The sequence below is a fragment of the Ixodes scapularis genome, unplaced genomic scaffold (genome assembly GCF_016920785.2).
Source record: "Ixodes scapularis isolate PalLabHiFi unplaced genomic scaffold, ASM1692078v2 PGA_scaffold1__304_contigs__length_218370807, whole genome shotgun sequence".
Lineage (NCBI taxonomy): Eukaryota > Metazoa > Arthropoda > Arachnida > Ixodida > Ixodidae > Ixodes > Ixodes scapularis.
Genome location: NW_024609846.1, coordinates 69,898,631 through 69,915,311, shown reverse-complemented (window position 1 = coordinate 69,915,311; position 16,681 = coordinate 69,898,631). Strand labels below are relative to the sequence as shown.

Sequence of the window (16,681 nt, the reverse complement as noted above, 5' to 3'; positions counted from 1 at the left end):
ATATGTGTCTTGTATGACATTTTCAACTTTTCCACCTTTAGAAACACTTGAAAATGTCTGTCAAAACCTATTGTATTATTTAGAATAATGTATTTACTTACTAAAAGTGGTGTTTATTTCGCAGTCTCGTTCAAACCTTCTTTGAAAAAAGCACGAAAAACAGGGCCTTGTAATCTGCATTCCATCAAAACTATTTTGAAAAAAGTATAACAATTTATTATTGGAAGGGGTACTTTTACACCACAAAATATGAAAAAATATAAATAAATTTTTTAGTCCGAATTCGTGAGTGCCGAAGTTAGACCTAGATCATTTGGCGCAGAATGACCGTTCTGTGAACTAAAGTTATTTCGCGCCGTCATGCACGCCGCAAAAGCTTGTAGTGGGATCGTTTTATTATTTATTGACGAACATAACCTATGTAGCATACACTAGTTATTGTTTTCTTTCGTCCAGAGAATGGCTGTCACAATAAAATAAAAGAACGAGAGGGGTTCATCTTCACAACTTGTGGCCAGAACGAACGGTCAGGTGAAATATATGCCTCCACTGTTAATCGTGTGCACGCCTTTTGTTTGATAAATCGTGGGACGCGTGATCGATTTAATTGATTTGTAGAGCTCGGCTATTCTTGCCCTTACAGTGAATGCAAACAGGCGAGTGCCTGAGAGTTCACAGAGACATCGATCCTCACTCGCCCAAGGCAAGTGCTCACGTGCGTCCAGTACAGAGCCGTATTAAAGTGTTGTTCGAGGGTGCGGTGCTGCCGGCGCGTAAAAATGGACACAAAACTAAAAACGTACGAGGCAAGACGTGAGACAAAAAAAGAGGGGGGGGGGGGGTGAAGGAAACAAAGCGACGTTTTGGGTACACGCTCTTTATCAGACTATGCGAAAACTAAGGGAAGCCAAGGAGAAGATGGTGTCAGAAGATTTAAAAAAAAAAGGAAAAACAAGAAACCAAAGATGACACAGCAGCAAACGACATCCAGATGGGGAGACGAAGGCCAGGAAGAAAGTTAAATCTGCTACAAACGGGGAAGAACAGTGAGACGAACGAAAGTGGGAGAGGCATTTCGCAGAATTATTCGAGAAAATTAAGAGAAAAAACGCGAGGACTGTCGCGATATGACGCTAGGATAATTAACGAGCATAACAAAACGAGAAGAGCCAAGCAGTAAAACAACAACCGGGTGTGCATGGAGACGAGGGTCGGGAAGAAAAAGATTAAGTGTCAAGACAGCAGAGACCTGAAAGAAGCCAGATTTCCTTGGGATCGGTTTCAGGCCCCGGTTCCAAATGCATAATTATTGACTCGTACAAAATGTTATGAATAGCCAATGAAAACCAGATTATTTGTCTTGTCACTAGAACACTTCTTTTTTATATCTGGATGGAGACGATTTTCAACTAGTCTGCTAGAATGAGTTTCGTTTGTTTTTCAGATTTCTCTCGCTAATTTTTTTCTTCATCTCGCTAATTCATAATTTGTGTTAAGAGCATGTAGCATGTATGCTGAATTAAGTTGAGAGTAAATACCCAACGTTACCTAAAAACCGAACTGATGTACTATGTTAAGTTTATAAATTATAATGCATCAAATTACTCTAATCGGTGGTATTTGCATAATAGATTAGTCGTGGCAAATCAACTGTCATGGTATCGTCCGCTTCAAAAGAAATGTGTGGTTTTCCTATGACCACTTTATATCCACTAAGTCTGTCATCAACCCCACGGACCAAAGCACGCTTCAGCAGTACACAACGTAAACAAGCAGTAAACATATGCTATACCTGTAGGCTGGCCAAATATAAAACTTGGGATCGTAAACATTATTTTAATGAAAAGCAAAGTTCAATTTAAAGAGCCTAATCGTTAGCAAGCGGAGAGCTCCAAATATCTGATGAACATAAAACTCGCTTGCGTTGAGGCCAATCAAAACATCCCACTGCGAGCACAGCAGGTTGCAAAGAAACAGTATTCGAAAATATACGCCAGACGTAACCCCCACATGGTGGCCGAGTTAACGTGTACTGATTGCAGACTCAAGGACTAGCGAGATATTTTTAGCCATGAAACGTGCTCCTCAGAAGTTTTAGTTTGATTCTAACGTCGATATCCTAGTCATTTCATTCCCCCCTTGTTGACACCAAATTCGGAGCGGACGAATTGTTAACATACTCCTCGTTCACTTAGGGGTTCCAAGGCCACCAAGTTAGAGGCCCTATAAAAGGAACCGGAGGATTAAGCGTTTTATTAGAGTGCCCATCTCGGCCGACTTAACATCCAGACATGGTAGGTGCCTAAATCTTGACCGACTTGGCGAATATTGCAACTTTTGTATTTGTAATAAGAGAAAATTGAATGTTGTGACTCATAACTTCATATCTACCAGTATTGGGATAACTGTTAAATAAAATGGGATATTTAACATACACTGGAATGTATATTTTTGCTGATTCTTTTACAACTAACTTTTTCAAATTTGAACTTCACTTTTTTAGCATAATTATGAGCTCCAAACGAACAAGCAGTTGATTTATTATAGAGGCTGCTTGTTATACTTTTTATATACCAAGCTGTGTCTCTTTAAATGTTTTCAAAACAGCGTTGAGAAAAAAACGTTAGGGTAGTTTCAAACTAAAAATATAAAATGAAATACATTTCTCAGATTATACCCTTCATTAGCCAAGTCCATTGAAGATATACTGATAAAATCGAGTTTTTACAAAAATCTTAAACTTATTGTTTTTAATAATTAGTGTTACCCTAAAGAGTTCATCAAGCAAAGCAACAGGCTATTCAAGATTTAAAAAAAAAAAAAAATTAATTACTTACTGTATTCGTACTCGACAATCCCAGAATGCATTTTGCTCAATTTGACAGGAAAAACGCCATCTAAAGAAAGTAGTTATTTTTCAGGAAATATAGAATTATCCTCTCAGTTTGGGACCGAAGATGTCGGAGAGTCTGAAGACAACCAGGCTGGATCTAAAATTGGCCGTAAAAATCGGCGCTTTACGTAGCAATCAAAACTCTTCGTCAAAGGTGTATTATACAGGTCGGCTTTATCTTATAAAATTACAAATTGTCGCTTTCTTTTTGTAAAAAAATAGGGCCAAAAAACTTGCCAGGATCAACGGCGGACGGTGAGGCAATGCATAGAGTGGCGGAACGCGCGGGGCGCACGTGTTGGGCGCAAGTATTGATAGCTGGCGCTACCTTCTTAACGAGACTAGAGTTCCTGTATAGGCTCCCTACAGGAGCCGGAGTTGCACCTCTGTTTTCCACGTTCCGCCGCGCCGCTATTCGAGAAGATCCGATCACGTGAGGACCACAATCAAACGCCGTGCAGGAAAGTAAACGTTGCAGGAGCCACTGCGTACGTTACCTATACTTTTGAGCGTGCCGCGCGCCATGAACGCACGGAGCCGCCATTTGCCGAATCGAGTCACCAGAGGGCAGGATCACCATGCCGTGCAGGAAAGACGGTACTACGGGGATGAACACGTAATTCTGGCATAAACATGAACTTTAGCCGAGACTGCTCACGACGTGGTGGTCTATTATAATGAACATCAGTTTATTGTAATGTACCTTTCATTTAAAAATAAATACCAGCAACACAAAAGAAACAAACAAAAAACGTATAAACAAAAACGCTGTTACAACGATGGCGCTCCTATGTGATTTCGTCTGCGTTCCGTTTGCGTTCGTTCACTGGTCGACGGCGCCCCACCACTTGACGCGGTCGTCTTTCTAGCCATCCGCCGTTGAACCTGGCAAGATTTTTGGCCCTACTTTTTACAAAATAAGGAGCATTGCCTTGTAATTTAACAAGACCAAACCGACCTTTGAAATACAACTTTGACGAAAAGTTTAGATCGCTACGTACAGGCGCTGAAGTTTACGGCCCATTTTAGATGGAGCCAGGTTATTTCAAACAACATAAAGATGATTCGAGTTCACATTGAAACTTCCACTATTTATAACTCAAAAAGTGTGTTGAAAACTATTTATATATTCTCACGCAGTAGCTTAGTTAGACTGAAAATACTATTGGGATTACTTTCAGCTTCGCACCTTCCTCATCCTGGCCCTGGCCACCTGCGCCCTCGCCGGCTACCTCGGCTTCCCAGCTCGTACTAGTTTCTCCTATCGTGCTACCCCCTGGGCAGTTTCCCACGTTCCAGCTTGGGGCTACGGCCATGGTCTTGGATACGGCTACGGCACTTACGGTTTGGGCTACGGTTGGGGCGGTCTGAGATATTGGTAAACTCGTGTAAGTTTTTTTTTTCTTCTCCTTTTTCTTAAGTTGCAAGAACGGTGTTTATTTTTATTTTTTTTTATCGCGAGGAGCGCATATCTCATGAATCAGAATATCCCCTAACGCAATATTGATAAAAAATCGTTAGTGCTAAATTGTCCTGCATCGCTGGAGATGGACAACGTCAGATCAAACAAGAGTTCTGCGTCATCATTCGACATCAACTCGCGTACAATCAGCGAGATTGCAAGCCATATCGCAAGCGCAGCAGTCGCGTCCGATATGTACACTGAGATAGCCTTGTTTAGTGAGACAAAGAAGTTTAGCAGTTTTTACCAAGGTGGTGTTGAGTTCACTGAATGTAAAATTGTTTCTGATATTTTGGCTTCAAGCTCCTTTTGGCGATTAAATGTTTAAATCAAGGGTAATTTGGGGAAGTAAGGTTATCTACAATGCATAGATGGTAATCAATTTATGCATATTGAATCACAGCTACATTTCAATCTTAGCCCAAATATGTGTACGCACGATGATTGCGTTTCACACTTAATTTGGCTTCACTTTTGTTTTCTTTTTCTAGGAACCAAAAGTACCCCAGACTACACACGCAGTGGAAACAGAAATATCATGGCGGCTGACAAGCTCCTCAAGTTCCAGGGTTTGGCAGGATGTGCCTCTTTGTTCACGAATAAAAGATAATTCTAAAGCTACCGTATTATCAAGCGACGAATGGAAGCCTGCGGCTTTTTTTTTTTTTTTACTTTTTTTTTGTTGCTTTCTTTAAATTTGATTTTATTTTATCCAGTCATATATGCTTTCCTTTCCGATCGCACGTTCAACGTGTAACGAAAGAAACAGTTTAGTATGTTAAGATAGTTATATCCTCACCATATAATGGCCGCTTTCAAGGCTGGGAATTATTACATACTTCGATAACTTCCGACTTTCGTAATAAAATGTATTAAAGTTCTTTCTCGCCTTCTTTTTCTTGATTTTTCGAACGGGCTTTCACCCATGTCGTCAACGACTAGTTACATTGCGATACCGCGAGTTACCCAACAGGCTCTACCGAACATTAGCCACACAGGCCTCTCTTTTGTCTTTTGTTCTTATTCTTTCCGTGCCATTCTACTGCGCACTCTCATTTAGTCATTGACAACCTAAAAAAATGGGGGGCGTTGCTTACCGCGTTGTGCTCGGTGATCCATTATTTGGCATGGCTAGAGAGATTTAAGCTAACGTTTTGGGTACCTTCAATGGTTACGGATACGATCGCACTGAGCGTCACATGACGTGTGCCAAAACGTGTCCTCGGTTTGGCCACAAAAATGCAGATTCGCTCGCCGAAACAACTGTCGAAGAGACTGAAAATAGGGCCGAAATAAACCGCCATTGCGTACTTGAGGAGCGACTCTTACGCAAAGTCTTAACCGAGAAAATTTGTAATAAGCGAAGAAGAAAGAAAATAACAACAAAAAAGGTTCTAATCCTACATCGGGGAAAGATGTTTATGTATGTCCTAAACAACCGTAAAAGACGCCTGCATAGTTGCCGAATGGGACATGGGTGTTCGCCTTTTAGAGGCAACATAAACGTAGTTGTATGTTCGAGTCCTCCGAGGGGCATGTCATTTTTATTGCTTTCTTACATGTGTTTCTTTTTTATCCTAACGCGCAAGCGCATGATTATACACGAATTCCCCTTTGAGAGCCTTTATGCTTATTTTTTATATCTCCTTAGTGCTTGCACTAGCGTTTCCATGAGAGCAGCTTCCAACGCCACTTTTGTTGCTATCCTGTATCTAGCCGAGGCTCTACTGCAAGTAAGGAGACACAAAGAATGCATATAAACGCTTCCGATTCTGAATTATTGCTTCAACTATGCGCTTGTGAGTTAGAACTCGAAAGAACGCGAAAGAAACCAATCGAAAATGACGTAACCCGGCAATAGCGGATAAGTCCTTCATCCCCACCAACGCCCGGCGAACCACACCGTACCATCCTCAGACTAATGGGCTGACGGAACGCCTAAACAAGACCATCGCCGACATGATCTCCATGTACGTCGACGTGGAGCACAAGACATGGGACGAGGTGTTGCCGTACGTCACATTTGCCTACAACACGGCTGTACAAGAGACCACCGGGGTGACACACTTTTAACTGGTGCATGGGCGCAACGTACCGACAATGATATCGCTATGTTACCCAACGAAACGGCTTTCGACGGAAGCAACGACGCCCAGATTGTTGTCCAAAAGGCAGAAGTCCGTCAGCTCGCCAGACTTCGGATTAAAGCTCAACCACCTTGTCGACACTGGCCGCTACAACCTTCGCCGTCGGGATGTCCACTTCCAGCCCGGAGACAGGGTATGGGTGTGAACAGACTTGTACGTAATCCGTTACAAGTAACGAAATTACTTGTAATCCCTTACTTTTATCGGTAATTTTGTAACGGAATAATTACATATTTTCTAAAGTATTTTTTAAAGTAATACCCTTACATTTTTGACGTAACGGATTTCTTGTAATCCGTTCCTATTTTCTTTTGTCACAACCAACCCCCCCCCCCCCCCCCCCCAATTTAAATAAATTTTTTTTTTGTAAAGTAGAGCGCAGTGACACTGCCACGCGAATCGACCAGCGGAAAGGGAGGCTTGGCACTCTTCAGTTCCGCAAAGCCTATTTTTGCAACACCAAGCCCCTGAATCTATCTTTTTTTTTTTTAGACCCTAACATCAATCTAAAAAAAATCCAACTGAACAATTCACGAAAAAAAAAAGGGGGGGGGGGCAAGTTATTTCCGCCTTTTTTTAGTCCCTTTGTTTTTTCTTTGCGATCGAAGACGGGGAGAGGAGGACACCAAGTAATTGTGCGCCTCTTCGAGAAGCTCGAGGCGGTAAGTGCACTGAAAAGAACTAACAATGTCCTTCTCGGATATAGTGACTCCGACCATTTTCATAATGTCACAACAGGAGACAACGCTCCGTCTACCCTACCCTTTTTATGAGTCAGCTTTTTGCGAGCATTTAGAAAATGGTAATAGTCTTCCTTTCTTCTTCCTGTTTTGCGCCAGCAAGACGCATCTTATCTCAAGCAGATATTTTTACAAATAAAACATAATGGTGGCTGTCGTAGACTTGACATTCTGGGCTTGAGGAGAGAGTGAAATTTGTGAGTGGGGTCATAGCGCGGCTTACCTGGTACTCTACACTTTGCTGCCCGTGGCATCAGTGGACGTCTATCTGGAGAACACCGGAGCAAACTGCAGTCGGTTCGTGCTCCGTGCGTTTTTGAACGGCACCAAGAAAGGTACACACGGCGAACATGCGTTTACATTTCCCTGTTTTAACCGACGTTATAATTAATTGTTGTTATAAGTGTCCTTGTTTTTCTTTTATTACTTATATTTATATACTGGAAACTTTTTTGTGAGGCTCGAACTGTTCAGAACCAAAACAAGAACAATATCGAGCCAAACCTTATTTATTATTTAATTATCACCTTACAACTATGTTTTGCTATTGATGACTTCTACAGCTTCGCGATATAAAAAATGCATAATTTTAGTAGATCGGTCCGATGACTCCGATAACGATATCCGAAACTTCGCCGCCGTCTTTGCGTGTACATCATATCGTTATCGGGTACCGTTATCGCTGGTATCGGAGGTACCGGAAGGATCTACTAAATCTCTCGAATAGCAGGCAACGGCTGCAACGACGAAGCTTTGCTCTACATTCGAGGTAATTAGTACTTTCCTTGCTTCACTGAAAAAGCTCACTGCAGAGCATGCAGCATTCGTGAGGAACAATATGGCACTCCCATCCAGTGCCTCAGCTCAAATGGTGTTCAGCGTAGCAGTCGACATATTGAGTAAGAGATAATGCAAAATGTCTGACGAGACATTCGAGAGCCAGCTGTTGCTCAAAATACTCAAGGTCATTAAATGGAACAGGTGGCAAGAATAAGAACTTGAATAACCCTCTTCCCTCTCTTTCTTACTTGAGGACAATAATGTTAAAAGTAACGCCACGAAAGTAACGGATTACTTTTTGGGGTAACGGTCAGTTACTTTCATGGGAGGGTAATTGTAATAAATTACAATTTAGCCTTGAGTAATTGTAAATGTAATTCCTTACTAATTTTCAGTAACGTGTACAAGTCTGGGTGTGAACACCGATTCGGCCGCCGTGGTCTCAGCGAGAAACTCCTCAAGCGCTACTCTGGACCCCACAAAGTCTTTTGTCGACTCGAAGTTCTAAACTACGTGGTGATGCCCGACGGAACACGGACTTCATCACGCCGCCCTCCACGACCGGAAGTCGTTCGAGTTGTGCGCCTCAATCCGTACTACGATCGATAGGACTGTGAATTGCGTTTAGTAATATGCTCGATAGGATTGTGTTGCCCAAGTCTACGTAGTTTTTCATTAATTTTGTTCGTTTTCCTGTTTTGTTTCTCTGCACGTCACATCACGACGATGCGCGGGAAGTAATGCCACGCGCGTCGGCGACCAAGCACGTGCGTGGCCGAGTGGTTACCGCGCTTGAGTGCTGCGCGAAAGGTGTAGGCGCGTTTCCAGTCAGGGGACTGTCGTTTTATTTATTCTTTCAACTTGGCCTTCTTGTAAGTTCGAGAACATTCTCGTCTGATCGAGTTCCGAAAGTTCTAGGCATCGAAAGTTCTACGTTAAGTGATCCAGAAATCCACGAGTGTACATAAGGGACTCCGCATGGCGAGCGGAGTCAGTCCCGCCCAAACGCTCGATCCTGCTGTTTCGCCGACATCGACGCCTGCGATGCTAACCTTTCTCTATTTTTGTTTTCGGCACACGTTCGCCCCATTAAACGTTTAGTTTCTTCATTTATTCGACGCCTCATCATTTGTCATTTGTGACAATATCAGCAGCATCAAATTCTCTGCTTTGTTCAACTTCATGGTAGAGATAACGTTCATCCTTTCTTAGTCGTGCTTAAAAATTGAAAAGCGATGTTAACAGCTTACAGACGACAGCACGTGACTAACTTTAAGCACTTCTGTCGCATCCAGACCGCGGTGGAAGAGAGAGAGAGAGATCTCCGAACAGAAAAGGTGGCCGAGCTTTTGTAAGGGCTTCCCGCGTGTCCGGCAGGGGCACTGCTGGTTTAGGACTGCCGAACAGGCGCGGCTGCGTACGCCAATCGGGACCATTCTTCGAGCAAACCGTTAGCAAGAGGAGAGCTCCAAATATCTGGTGATTATAGAACTTGATTGCGAAAAAGCCAATAAAAATATCAAACTGCGAGCACAGCAGGTTGCAAAAAAGCAGTAATCGAAAATATACGCCGGGCGTAAAATGTGGTGGCCAAGTTAACGTCTGCTGATTGCAGACTCAAGGACTAGCGAAATATTTTTAGCCATAAAACGTGCTCCTCAGAAGTTTTAGTTAGATTCTAACGTTGATATCCTAGTCATTTTATTCCCCCCTTGTTGACACCAAATTTAGAGCGGACGAAATGCTAACATACTCCTTGTTCACTTAGGGGTTCCAAGGCCACCACGTCAGAGGGCCTATAAAAGCGGCCGGATGGTTACGCGCTCCATTAGTGTGACCATCTCGGCCGACTTAACATCCAATCATGGTAGGTGCCTGAATCTTAACATCCGCGGCTAATATTTCACTTTTTTTTTTTTTTGTAATGAGAGCAAATTGATTTTCGTGGCTCATAACTTCCTATCTCCCAGTATTCGGACAGTTATTAAATAAACTGTCATATTTAACATATACTGGAATGTATATTTTTGCTGATTCTTTGACAACTAATTTTTTTCTTAAAGTTGAACTTCACTTTCTGAGCAGAAATATCAGCTTCTAACGAACAAGCAGTTGATTTATTATAGAGGCCGCTTGCTATGTTTTTTACTTACCTAGCTGTTCCCCTTTAAATGTTTTCAAAACAGCGTCGACAAAAAATATTAGGTATAGTTTCAAACTTTAAATATACGATGCCATTCTTAAGACTATTCCCTTTCTTAGCCAAGTCCATTCAAGATATACCGTTACAAAATCGAATTTTTACAAGACACGTGAACTTATTGTTTTGAATAAGTAGTGGTACTTTAAAGAGGTTATCAAGGAAAACAAAGAGTTATTCAAGCTTAAACAAAAATGGTTGCTTAGATGTTAATCCCATATATGCATTTTGCTCATTCCAACAAGAAAAACACCACCTAAGGCAAGCAGTTCTTTTTCAGCAAATATGGAGTTAACACATACATAATATTGAAAGAATAAAACACAGAGGACCAGCACAGGACAACCACTTTCTTTCTTGCTGAGCTTGCTGTGCTTGTCCTCTGTGTTTTATTCTTTCAATTTTCTGTACTCATGTTCAACCCGCTCGCCTTCACCAGTCCATGGAGTTAACCCTCCCAGTTTGGGACCGAAGATCTTAGAGAGTCTGAAGACAACCAGGCTCGATCTACATTTGGCCGCAAAAATCGGCGCCTCACGTAGTAATCTAAACTTTTCTTCAAAGGTATAATTCTCAGGTCAGTTTTATCTTACAAAAATTACAAATCGTGGCTTTCTTTCTGTAAAAAGTACGGCAAAAAAAATTGCGGTGGCTTAGCTTGGCTATGCCAGGATATACGTAGCGTGAGCTCATACGCACAAAATGAGAGGCGCTATCAGCGGCTCCGGTGCACCGTCAAATTTGGCTACTGCGCAACGGAGGCGCACAGATGGGCACGTGGCGGCGCCAGTGCGTCTGCCGCGGCTACGACGGCACACCTCTGGAATGCGCAGACCGGCGAGGCGGGCGCGGCGGCGGCAGCTCCGGCGCGACAGCCGTGCGCCGTCTGACGTCACTGCTCTTCGCGCTTGCGCAACACCTAGTACGGCTCATTATGCGAGCCACGCGAATATGCCCAACTTCGGCCAGTGTAGCTCACGCTACAAAACTTTCCAGGATCAACGGCGGACAGCGACGCAAACGATCGAGTGGCGGGACGCGTTTGGTGCGCGCATTGATAGATGGCGCTACCTCCTTTTCGAAACTGGAGTTCTTGCATAGACCATTTCATTTAGTGCTCTCAGGACGGCGCCATTTTGTTCGACCGCAGCGTACTCTCCACAGATCCGGGAACTTGAGCAGGTTTGGCTGGGTAAAACGAGAGAGAGGGCACGCGCCCAACCCTGCTAGCAGACGACAAAGCGGGAGGTTGCCGTTCTCCATCTTTGGGCTGTACCGGCGGGCTGTACCGAACATCGGACTCTCGTTCGTGGCTGCCATTGTGAAGTGATTCGCATTCTTAGAATATTTATGGCTACTCCAAAATCAGCCTAGAGTGCTCTGTTGTTTTATTTTAGTTAATAATCATCTAGCAAATCTTCCGTTACTTCAATAGCATTGAAGTCAGACGGCAGTACTACCCTCAACCACTGCGTCTATTGCGCCAGGAGAGCAGGTTTTTATTTATTATTCCAGGCTTCCACTCACTGTCGCTAAAGGCCTTCACCAGTACGAACTTCGTGTAGTAAAATAGCTACAACAACCGGATTTGCTTTTCGCTGGAGAGACCGGCCACACTGCCACAATTTTTCCTTTTTTTAACGTTTTTATTTCCACGCAGGTAACAGCGCAAAATTGGACCCGGTTAGTCTTTTTATCGAGCATAGCGTTCCACGAAAACTTGTGTATCAAAATCCGCGCATCTCCGCTTGAAATTTCCAAAATTATGCTATTTTAAACCTAGTTTGAACGCCAGCCGGATGTTAGGTAGAGTCCACTCGGCGGAGCAGACGACGCGCGGGGTGAGAGAGGGAAGGCATTTTTTCCCTTTCCGGTTTTTCTAGTGAAACGGTCTATACACCAACTCGTGTTTCCAAACAAACCGGAGCGTCCCTAGTAGACGCCACCGACGCCTCGCATGCGCGATAAGGGTGTGGGTAAGAAGCTCGCCGTCGCCCATAAACAAACCATTGGAATGGGATGTTGTCGGCGTCGATGTGAGTCCCCGCGCTCTTTTTCGCGTTGGATTTGTTGATTCTACATCTTCCTGCAATGTCTGACTACGTGAGCGGCATCAGCAAAATTAACGAGGCTCGCCACACTGCAGAACTCTGCGTGGATAGTGTAACATGCGGCGATTCATTCCGCGTGGACGCCGCAGTATGGAGGCAATAGCCTGATTCACATTGTGAGGTTCTGCTCGCTATTCTCAGTCATGACGTCACTCGGGCTGCGAAAGCCTGAACCGTAGCTGAGATGTCGATGTTGATACTAAAAATCGCAAGCAGAATCGGACCGAGTGAATCAGGCATAACAAGTCGGTGATGACGACTGCTAACTATTATCAACATTTCCTTATATCTACTGCTTACAACCAGCTATACTTAGCCGAAGCAACCTTCAAACTTAAACGTCGTTTGAGGTCTGCACTTCTTATCGGAATTACCGCCTCGACGTTTGGTCTACGGGCCGCTGTCGTTTGAACGAGCAGACGACAAGCACAAAAGTTTAAGAGAGCAGACGACAGCTCGAGCGATGAGGCAGCTGTTTGAACGTGATGACGCACTGAACGTGATCCGCAGGTGGCCCGTGCAACTGGACGGGTTTCCCGTGTTCGTGTTGGAACAAAACAAATAAATGTGATGACCGCAAGTATCCGTGAATTCAATACAAAGTGCTTCCCGCCCAAGCAATCATGGACCGACGGCGTTTTGACGCCGTCGGTCCACGATTGCATGGGCGCAAAACGCATAAAAACCGAGCTTCAAACCTTTCCCGACACTTTTGGAAGAGCCCCAGTCGCAGCGTTTTGACGAGAATGCAGGTTTTTGTCCGGTTTCTTCCAAAGTAGCACAGGAATTCATGTGCCCCATGGCGGCTTCCGCTAACAGCCCCAGACCGGAAGTGCGTCCGATGCGCCACCACAGCCCCGTGAAGTAACAGAGATGAGTTCGTGTATAGGCTCCCTACAGGTATGGTGCCTAGAACGCGTCTCCGACTGGTCTGTTTTCCGCGCCCAAAAAAGTGGTCCCTTGATTTCCGCCTGATGACGTCAAAAAAGTGTCATGCTGTCGCCGATTGCGATCCAGGTGGTGTTCCAACTGCTGTGGGGTGCGTGACAGACACCTGTTCTGCTGCAAGTCGCTCTTCACTGCGACATTCCACAGAAGATGGAGCAGTCGGAAGCTGGGACGCCTGGGAAGCTTTGACGACAGCGACACTCGCGTTCGCTCGTGCTATTCGCCAGCCTTTCTACTACCAACCGCCTGGATCACGACAGGCAACAGCATAACACTCCGGTTTCTGTGACATCATTTGTTGCCACTTTGGGACCACTCTTGATGTATGGGCGGGATAGGACGCTAAACACACCAGTCAGAGACGCGATCCAGGCACCATACTACAGGAGCCGGAGTTGCGCGTCTATTTTCCACGTGCAGCCGTGCTGCCATTCGCCCAGAACCGATCACGTGAGGAGCAGGATCAAATGCCGCGCAAGAAAGTAGACATTGCACGCGCCCCGGCGTACGTTCCCCTAAAAAATTGGGTTGTTTGTGTGTTTATACAGCCTAGAACTTGGTCTGCCTCACAGGGGCGGCGAGTCTCCCAGCTGTAGATGAGCAATTTAGCCAGTGCGGTACAGCCGCTAGCCTGGGGTCTTTAACGTGCACCACGCAGTAGTGATACACGACCGCACGCCGGTACGATGCTCATCCAGATCGAAATGGGCAGGGGTGGGGCTCGAACCCAGGATCCCTGGGTTCTGCAGCGCGAGCTTTCGCTCCACGTGCTCCGAGCTGAGCTCCGAGCTGAGCTCCGAGCTCCGAACTTTTGAGCGCACCACGCGCCTCGAACGCACGGCGCCGCTATTCGCCGAATTCAGTCACGTGAGGGCAGGATCAGCATGCCGTGCAGGAAAGACGGCGCTACGGGGACGAACGCGCAACTCTGGCATATACAGGTACAATAGTCGAGACTGCTCGCGACGCGGTGGTACATTATAATGAGCATAATATTTTTGTAACGTACCTTGAACTCAAAAATAAATGCCCACCAAAAAATTAAAAACAAAAAAAGTAAAAGAAATTTCTAGCTAAACGCTGTTATAACGACGGCGCTCCTACCGATGAATGTCGTCGGCGTTTCGTCTGCGTTCTTCCCCTGGTCGACTACACTTTCCCACGCTGCTACCAACGCCATCTATCAATGTGTGCTCGAAACGCGCCCCACCCCTTGACGCCGTCGTCTGCCTCGCCGTCTGACGTCGACCCTGGCAAACTTTTTGGCCCTACTTTTTTTACAGAAAACGAGCATTGCCGTGTAATTTCACAAGATGAAACCGACCTGTGAAATACAACTTTGGCGATATCTTTAGATCGCTACGTGTGGGCGCCGATTTTTACGGCCCATTTTAGATAAATTCTGGTTATTTCAAACAACGTAAAAATGATTCTAGTCCAAATTAAAACTTCCACTATTTATAACTCAAAAAGTGTGTTGAAAACTATTTATATATTCTCACGCAAATGCTTAGTTAGACTGAAAATACTATTGGGATTACTTTCAGCTTCGCACCCTCCTCATCCTGGCCCTGGCCACCTGCGCCCTCGCCGGATACGTCGGCTTCCCAGCTCGTACCAGTTTCTCCTATCATGCCAACCCCTGGGCAGTTTCCCATGTTCCAGCTTGGGGCTACGGCCATGGCCTTGGATACGGCTACGGCACCTACGGTTTGGGCTACGGTTGGGGCGGTCTGAGGTACTGGTAAACTCGAGTAAGTTTCTTTTTTTTTTTCTTTTTCTTAACATGCAAGAACGGTGTTTTTTTGTTGATTTTTTTATTTTTTTTTTATTTCGAGCAGCGCATATCTCATGGCTCAGAATATCCACCAACACAATATTCATAAAAAAAATCCCTAGTGCCAAATTTTCCTGCATCGCTGGAGATGGGCAACGTCCCATCAAACAAGAGTTCTGCGTCATCATTCGACTTCAACTCGCGTCCAATGAGGGAGATTACAAGCCATATCGCAAACGCAGCAGTCGCGTCCTATTTGTGCCCTGATATAGCCTTGTTTAGTGAAGCAAAGAAATTTAGCAATTTTTTATGTAGGTGGTGTCGAGCTCACTCAATGTAGAATGATTTCTCATATTTTGGTTTCAAGCTCCTTTTGGCGTTTAAATGTTTAAATCAAGGATAATTTGGGAAAGATAGGTAATCTACTATGCATAGAGTGTAATCAATATATGCACATTGAGTCACAGCTACATTTCAATTTGAACCCAAATATGTGTACGCATGAAGATTACGTTTCACACTTATTTCGGCTTCTTTTTTTATTTTCTCTTTTTCTAGGAACCAAAAGTGCCCCAGACGACAAGCGCAGTGGAAACAGAAATTTCATGGCGGCTGACAGGCTCCTCAAGTTCCAGAGTATGGCAGAATGTGCCTCATTGTTCACGAATAAAAGATGATTCTGAAGCTACCGTATTGTCAAGCGACGGGTGCAAACCTGCGGCTTCTTTAAACTTTTTTTTTTTTTGTTTCCTTTAAATTTGATTTTACTTGGTACAGTCATATCTGCTTTGCTTTCTATTTGCACGTTCAACGTGTAACGAAAGAAACAATTTAGTATTTTAAGATAGTTAAATCCTCAACTATAATGGCAGTTTTGAAGGCTGGAATTTATTAGATACTTTTATAACTTGCGACTTTCGTAATAAAATGTATTAAAGTTCTTCCTCGAGTTCTTTTTCTTATTTTTTTTAAGGGGCTTTCACCCGTGTCGTCAACGACTAGTTACTTGGCAATACCGAGAGTTACCGAAAAGGCTCTACCGAACATTAGCCACACAGGCCTTTCTTCTTTTTTTTTTCTTATTCTTTCCGTGATATTCTACTGCGCACTCTCATTTACAGTCATTGGCAATCCCCGCCTCCCCCCCCCCCCCCAAAAAAAAAAAAAAAAACGTGGGGGGGGGGGGGGGGGCGGGGCGGGGCGCTTTGCTTACCGCGTCGCGCTCCGTGATCCGTTATTCGGCATGGCTAGAGAGATTTAAGAAACCGTTTTGGGTATCTCCGATCGATACAGATACGATCGCTCTGAGGTTTAAATGACGTGTGCCAAAACGTGTCCTTGGTTAGGCCAAAAAGATGCAAATTCGCTCGGCGAAACAACTGTCGAAGAGGCTGGAAATGCGAGCAAAATAAAGCATCATTGCGTACTTGAGGAGCGACTCGTACACAAAGTCTTGACCGATGAAGGTTGTAATAAGCGAAGAAGAATGAAAACAACACAAAAAATAGTTCTAATCCTACATCGGGAAAAGATGTTTATGTATGTCCTAAACAACCGTAAAAGACGCCTCCATTGTTGCCGAATGCAATAAAGAAAAAAAAGAAGCGTATAGTTGCCGAATGG

The 16,681-nt window shown here is 44.3% G+C and overlaps 2 long non-coding RNA genes across 2 annotated transcripts; both read left to right on the top strand.

Annotated features, from left to right (window-relative positions):
- The first annotated feature begins 2,266 nt into the window (after positions 1–2,266).
- Positions 2,267–4,969, top strand: LOC120850527. Its single transcript, XR_005718158.2, has 3 exons — positions 2,267–2,294; positions 4,075–4,281; positions 4,847–4,969. It is a non-coding gene; the product is annotated as an uncharacterized LOC120850527 (long non-coding RNA).
- A 4,890-nt stretch (positions 4,970–9,859) lies between these two features.
- Positions 9,860–15,747, top strand: LOC120850526. The gene is made up of 3 exons (XR_005718157.2): positions 9,860–9,889; positions 14,829–15,035; positions 15,617–15,747. It is a non-coding gene; the product is annotated as an uncharacterized LOC120850526 (long non-coding RNA).
- The last annotated feature ends 934 nt before the right edge of the window (positions 15,748–16,681 follow it).